Raw genomic sequence first — 7,021 nt, forward strand, 5'->3', positions numbered from 1 at the left:
AAGTCTCAGTCTAAGAGATGCCTTAAAAGGTGCTGGGTCAAGACAGAGTTGGAAAGACCCCCACTGGGATGGCCACAGCAAGGTGCTGTGTGGAGCTGACCAGAGTCACTGCAAAATGCCCCTCTCATCCCATAATCCATCCTCAGGGAGGTGGCAGTGAACAGAAGTGACCCTCAGGGAAGTGAGGCTGCTTGAACCTTTAGGGAGGAGGTGAGGTGTTGGATACACTCAGTTATCACCCCAAACCCTATCATCACTCATAATCTGCCTGAGATGAATCACAGGCAGGTAATTATTATGTCAGGCCAGGTAGCAGAGAGAAGTTTTAAAACAGCAATCAAAGAAAAAAATCAAAGAACTTCCTGGTTAATTCAAATCCATCCTCACTCCCTCCAGGGGACAAAAGTGCTTTGGCTGTAGAATTGACCAGGCATAGAGAAATGCGACTGCTCCATGCAAAATGGGGACTTCTAGATTTAATGTTTCCCTCCATCAGGTTTCAGGATAACACACCTGTCAGAAGTCCTAAATCAATGATCACCCATCTGGAGTAAATCACATTGTGGTGACTTCCTATTTCCTAGTGTCAAACCCAACCTCCCCAGCCTGCTTAACAGACCGTGCTTGTTCCCTGGGCCTCTTGCTCCTGCCTCTGCTCAGGTCTTTGTCCACTTAGTTTCCCACGGCACCATGCCCTCCTCCATCCCAAAGCTACCCCGGCCCGGCTCAAGCCACCTTACCTGTGACCCTCCTGTGGCCCCCTGAGGCCCTGATCCTGGAGAAACGCTGTGTCCTATCTGCCTCAGAAGATCTCGCCTCCAGTCCTTACCCTCCAAGGAAAATGCTGGGTTCATTTGTCTCTGGTGGCACAGTGGTTAAGTGCTATGGCTGCTAACCAAAAGCTCAGAAGTTCAAATCCACCAGCCACTCCTTAGAAACCCCATAAAACTAAAAATCCAAGCCCACTGCTGTCGAGGCAATTCCAACTCAAAGAAACCCTATAGGGCAGTTCTATTCTGACCCATAAGGTCACTATGAGTCAAAATCAATTTGATGGCAATGGGTTTTTGTGCTGGTCTGAACCCTGGGTTGGCCAGCTCCAAGGCTTTCCTAGGGCTGGACTGCCCCATTCTCATCCCCTTAAGCACCCTGGGACCGGCTCCTCTGCTGGGCGACAGAAACTGCCTCGGGCTAACGTAAGTCAGAAGAGTGGAGGTGGGCTTACTGGGAGGATGCTGGATGTGGGCAGTTTTTTGGGGTAGCAAGAGGGACAACACCTAACCTACTCAGGTCTAAGCAGACCCTGTCAAGGGCAGCCTGGCCTCAGGTGGGGCTGGATTTAGCCACAGTCTCTCAGCTGAGGGCTCTGGGCTCTGGCTGACTGTTGGCTACACTCCTGGGCTCCACATGGTGGGAGACAGTGGCCACATCCATCCAGGCGCGGGTCCGTTAGGGCATGGCAGGTACTTCTTCCCAGTTGCTCAGACAAAACCCTGGGTTAGCCATGCGGCCACTCACATGCCCACCGCAGAGCCAATCACTGAGTTCAAAGAAAAGCAGTGTTCTGATTGGCCTTGGTCACATGTTGTCCCCTGCCTCCATGTGGGACACAACTCTACCCATAGGACATGGGCTTAGAGCATGGAGTAGTGATTCCCACAGGGGAATCACGACCCCAGGAAGAGGGAATGGGTGCTGGGCAGCCCCAAACCAACAAGTACCATGATGCTTGAGTGACTCTTGGGTGGACCAAAGAGAGAGCTGAACTGAATAAGAGGGGCCCAATGGCCCAAGGCCTCGGGGCTGGAGTTTCTGGCTCTTCCTCTCCCCAGGGCTGGCTGTGAGCAGGGCGCTCAGCTCCATCCACATCTGGTTCCCAGGAAAGGAAATCTGTTTGGCCAAGCCTGTGTCACAGGCATGGCTGCCAGGGCACATCCTGAGTGCCAGGACTTTCCCAGAGAAAGGGAAGGACTTTGAGAAGAGGGGCTCATGCCAGTGGGCAGCTTGTGAAAAAAAGTGGCTGCTGCTATTGTTGTAATCCAGGCCATGTTAACTTTTTTCCAAGTTAAAAATTGCGTCATTTTCCCTTTAATGCCCCTGCTGTTTGACATAATTCCATGGAAATGGTTTGTCTGAGTGGATGATTGTCCCTGGAGTGTAAACTCCTCTGGCCTGGGCAGGGATGGGGGGGTGTGTGGAGTGGGGCAGGGGGACCTTAGGAGTACTAAGTTTCTGTTTGGAGTGAAGAAAAACTTTCGAAAATAGTGGTGATAATTGCACCACATGGTGAATATAATTAACATCACTGAATTGTATACTTAAAATGATTATATTTGCCATTTAAAAAATTTTTTTTAATAAAAAATAAAGGTCCTTAACATAGTTTTTAAAAATGTCATTAATTGTAGGGTAGCAGATTAGGGAGCTAAGGGAGCCCCAGTGGCACAGTGGTTAAGCACTCAGCTGCTAACCGAAAGGTCGGTGGTTCAAACCCACCAGCCTCTCCAAGGGAGAAGGATGTGACAGTCTGCTTCCATAAAGATTACAGTCCAGGACACCCTATGTAGCAGTTCTACTCTGTCCTATCGGGCTGCCAGGAGTTGGAATTGACTAGATGGCAATGAGTTTTTAGGTTTTGGGAGGGTCAGGGAGCTAATCAAACCCCAAAGAGAGGTTAAACATAAAGATGTTTATCATACACACCTTTCCAGGAGTGCCACACGTACCCTCTCCTCCATCAGAAAGGAAGCCTCCTGAGGGCAGGGACGTTGTTGCTTCTGTTAAACTTTGTTAGTAGAGTGTTTGGCACGTAGCATGCATTTGTTCCATCCAGGAACAGCAGTGACCTTTCCTACCTGCACACCTGAGCCCTTCCGTATAATGCACAAGCCCTTTGTCCTGGACATCCTCGCCCAAGGTCCTATCCTCCCTTCGAGCTCATGTCCTGCCCTGGCTGGACCTGGAACTCTCAGACAGTGCCCTCTTGCACCCCTGGGCTACTGTTGCCTCCACTTGGCATGCTCTTCCTGTCTTGTCTGCCAGGTGATCCCTACCTGTTCCCTACATTGCTACCCTGCCCCCATAAAGCCAAGCAGGAGTGGCCACTTTGGGCCCCAAGCCACCCCCAGTCCCTGGCTCCCAATTCCTGAGCCATGTGCACCATGGGTCAAGTCTTCTCCCCCATCCTCATCTGGTCTTCTCTTCACCCCCAGGCCACAGCACTGGGTGTGGCAGGTAGTGGGTGCTCAGTAAACACACACTGAACAAGGATCTGACAGCACCATTGGAAGATGGGACCAGGGTTTCACAGCTGGGAGCATCATGGAGACTCCCGCCTGCCAGGCCTTGGGAGGAAACGCTCAGAGGGATCTCAAATCAGGGAATGGGTTCATTCCTGTGGTCAGCACTGTAGCAACCGTGGGTCGCTGGCCCCCAAGAGGTTCTGAGATTCTGAGAACAAGGCCAGGCAACATCTTCCTTGAAGCCCCCAGCATAAGGAGCCACTTAGATGATCAGGGATCAGTTGCCTCTACCCCCAGCAGTGCCTGATGTATAGCCTGGCCCTGGAGGTCCCCTGAAAAGGAAGAGACAGTCCTGGAACATGTAGTGCATTTGAAATTGTGGGTGTGCTGAAAAGACAGGAACGTTCAGTGCTGTTGGGGAACACAGAATCAGGGGTCTTGGCAGATGGGCTTGGGTCTGCTGGGCTCTTAGGGGTCTATCTCTGGTGCCTCTGTGAGAAGCTGGAGATGTTTTAAACAAGGGTACGTAGCCAAGACAATATGACTGAAAAAAAAAAAGGCAATACAAAGAGTAGAAAGGAAGAAGCAATATTATCATTCTTTACAGATAATATGTTTATGTTTATCTAAAAAATCCAAGAGAATTAACTGCAAAACTATTTTAGCCAGCTTTTTTGGACCTGGCTAAGCCAGAGGCACTACCATGGGAGTCGGCATCTGCCACCACAAGTACCAAAAGTTTCAGCCCAAGGAGCCCAAGAGCCAGGACATCTACCTGAGGCTGTTGGCCAAGCTGTACAGGTTTCTGGCCAGATGAACCGACTCTACCCTCAACCAAATCGTGTTGAAGAGGCTGTTCATGAGCTGAACCAACCAGCCGCCCTGTCCCTTTCTTGGATGATCCAGGAGATGAAGCTTTCTGGTTGGGAAAACAATATGGCTGTGGTCGTCGGGAACATAACGAATGATATGTGGGTTCAGGGAAGCCCTGGTGGTGTAGTGGATAAGAGCTCGGCTGCTAACCAAAAGGTTGGCAGCTTGAATCCAGCAGGTGCTCCTTGGAACTCCTATGGGGCAGTTCTACTCTGTCCTATAGGGTCGCTACGAGCCAGAATCAATTCAATGCAGTGGGTGGGTTCAGGAGATGCCCAAACTAAAAATGTGTGCATTAAGAGTGAGCAGCCAGGCCCAGAGCTACATCCTCAAGGCTGAGAGAAAACCCTCACATTTGACCAGCTGGCCCTGGACTCCCTGAAGGACTGTGGCACGGTCCTGCTGCCTGGTCTGCACAAGGGCTGAGAGGTATACAGGCATTTCAACAAGGTGCCAGGAACCCTGCACAAGCACACCAAACCTTGCGTCCACTCAAGGGTCAGAAGTTGGAGCACACCAGAGGCCAATGGGCCAGCCATGGCTACAACAACTAACCCCAGATCCTGCCCTGTTATTTAAAAATTTCAGTAACAATTAGAGCCACTAAAAGTGGTCTGATAGAAGATACATAGAGAAAAATTCATAGTTTCCCGTAAACCAGTGAATAGCTAACCAGAAAGTAAAAAAAAAAAAAAAAAAAGACCTAATTCACACTACCAACAAAACTAAAACTATATAAATAGGAAAATGGCAAAACCTATACAAAGAAAAATATAAAATGTCCAAAAGGCATGCCAAGTTGGAGAAACAGTGACAGCTGGAGTGTGGAGGGACTGCCTTGTTTTTTAGGTCTCACAAGTTTTCCAACTTGTCCTTTTCTAGGAATTGGACTTCCCTGAAGACATATGTGAAGTAAGCAAGTCAAAATCTCATCATTTTCGTATTTAAGGACTATTCTGGTCGAATTGCTTCTAAGGCTGATCTGTTTGTTCTTTCAGCAGTCCACAGTATATTCAAAAAAGGACATCATGTTCAGTAAAGTAGAGGACTAATGAAAATGAAGGAACCCTCAAGGAGACAGGTTGACACGATAGCTACTGAAATGGGCCAAACATGCCAACGATCATGAAGACGGCAACGTTCAGTAAAGTCGCTGTGAGCTGGAGCCGACAGCAACTAACAACAAGTTAGAGAAAAATGTCCCTTTCCTGGATGGAAAGTCTTGATACTATAAAAATTCCTGCTTTCCTCAAATTTTTCTGTTTTTATTTCAATTTCAATAAAAATCCTAAAAATATTTTCATTAGAACCTGGCAGGGAATTGCTAAAGTTCATGAAAAAGAGGAAAGGTACCCAGGCTGACGGGCATTGCCAACCTTGTTGTGTCCCTGTCACTCATTAGCTATGGGGCCCTGGACCACCCCTTCTTCTCAGGCCTGCTCCTGCCCAGCCCACCCCAGCCTGGAGGAGCATCAGCCACAGGGTCTCCACAGGCACAGGAAGTGCGTGGGCACCAATGACAAGCAGGCTTCTGTGATGCTTAAGCGAGCTGCAGACTTGGCACTGTTCCTGGATGGGTGGCCCAGGCTGGAGCGGATGGTCAGCAGTGTGTCCCGGAACTGCCGTGGGAAGGGGAGAGCTACTGCATGTTCAGATGCCTCAGGTCCCAGCCTCCTGCTGGGCTGGGCGGTACCAGAGAGCAGGAACAGCGGTGGGTCCAGGAGGGGACCTCAGCCGAGCCCAGCTCACAAACTGGGCCTGGAGGATGGCTGTCTGGTGAGGGCATCTTGCCCTGATGAGTTGGGCTCTCGGGGTCTCAGCACTGTGAAGATGCCCGTGGGGAAGGAGAGGGGTGGGATGGCAGGGAGGACTGCCAGGGCCTGGCCTCCCGGCTGAGGAATGGCCTGTTCCACCTCTGTCCCGACAGGCCTTTAACCGGGCAGATGTTGTCTCAGAGACATCCCCACCTTCTACCATGGCTTCCTGGGGCTGGGAGGCAGGGTCTTATGTCCCTCTGGCCTGTCACTTGTTAGCTGCGGGACCCTGGAACATTTTTCTTCCTTGATGCCTCAGTTCCCCACTTGTGATGTGGGGGGTTGGTTGGATCTCATGAGCCTGGGTCTTTTCAACAGGAGCTGCCTCTCTCAGCAGGTGGAAGCTGATATGAAAGGGAACCTGCAAATCCAGCTGCCTGGGAGGGCCAGGTGGGCCAGACCAGAGCTGAAGCCCCAGGAGAGCTGGGAGAGAGGCCCTGAATGAGACCTTTCCAGGCCCTCGGGGTCTCAGGCTGCTCAGCCTACCACAGAGGGACAAATGGGCCACCAGGGCTGCAAGGAGGGGGTGCATGGACCTACGAGTGGGTCAGAGTCCTGGACTTGCCAGCAGGCCTGGGGACCTCCCCTCTCCCAACAAGCCTGAGACCAGTAAGTCTGGCGGCACAAGTGATCCAGGGAGCTTCCTTCTCTCTCCCCAGCCCGCTGCCCTCGAGCTGGAGTTGGGCCATTTTGCCACAGGATTCATGGCAGGACCGGGAGGGAGCTGCAGGCTTTTCTGCCTTGGAGCTGAGGTTACTTTCAGATTCATGGGCGCCATAAACTTGTGCCCTATTTCTGCTCTAATTGAGGCTATTTGTATTGTGACTAGAATAATCAGAGACAATTTTATTGGTAAATTTTTAAAAATAATTACATCCCATATATTCAAGTTATGTAAGTGCATTAGCCATCCCAATTCGGTTCCCCAGGGTCCCAGCTTGAAGGGCCTGTGCTGGAGGACCCCCCCACCTCCAGCGCCGTGCACCTCCCCAGAAACGCAAGCAGAGGTGATGCTGACAGAAACGGGTCCCCAAGGCCTGGGGCACATCAAAGTCCTTCCAGTGGATGTGCGGTGAAGATTTTGTGGCAGGC

At 50.9% G+C, this 7,021-nt stretch overlaps 1 pseudogene; it reads left to right on the forward strand.

The window, feature by feature from the left end:
* Nucleotides 1-3,945: 3,945 nt before the first annotated feature.
* LOC126064537 (ribosomal protein L18-like) lies at nt 3,946-4,669 on the forward strand (annotated as a pseudogene).
* The last annotated feature ends 2,352 nt before the right edge of the window (nt 4,670-7,021 follow it).

This window comes from Elephas maximus, chromosome 21, assembly GCF_024166365.1.
Source record: "Elephas maximus indicus isolate mEleMax1 chromosome 21, mEleMax1 primary haplotype, whole genome shotgun sequence".
Taxonomy (NCBI): Eukaryota; Metazoa; Chordata; class Mammalia; order Proboscidea; family Elephantidae; genus Elephas; species Elephas maximus.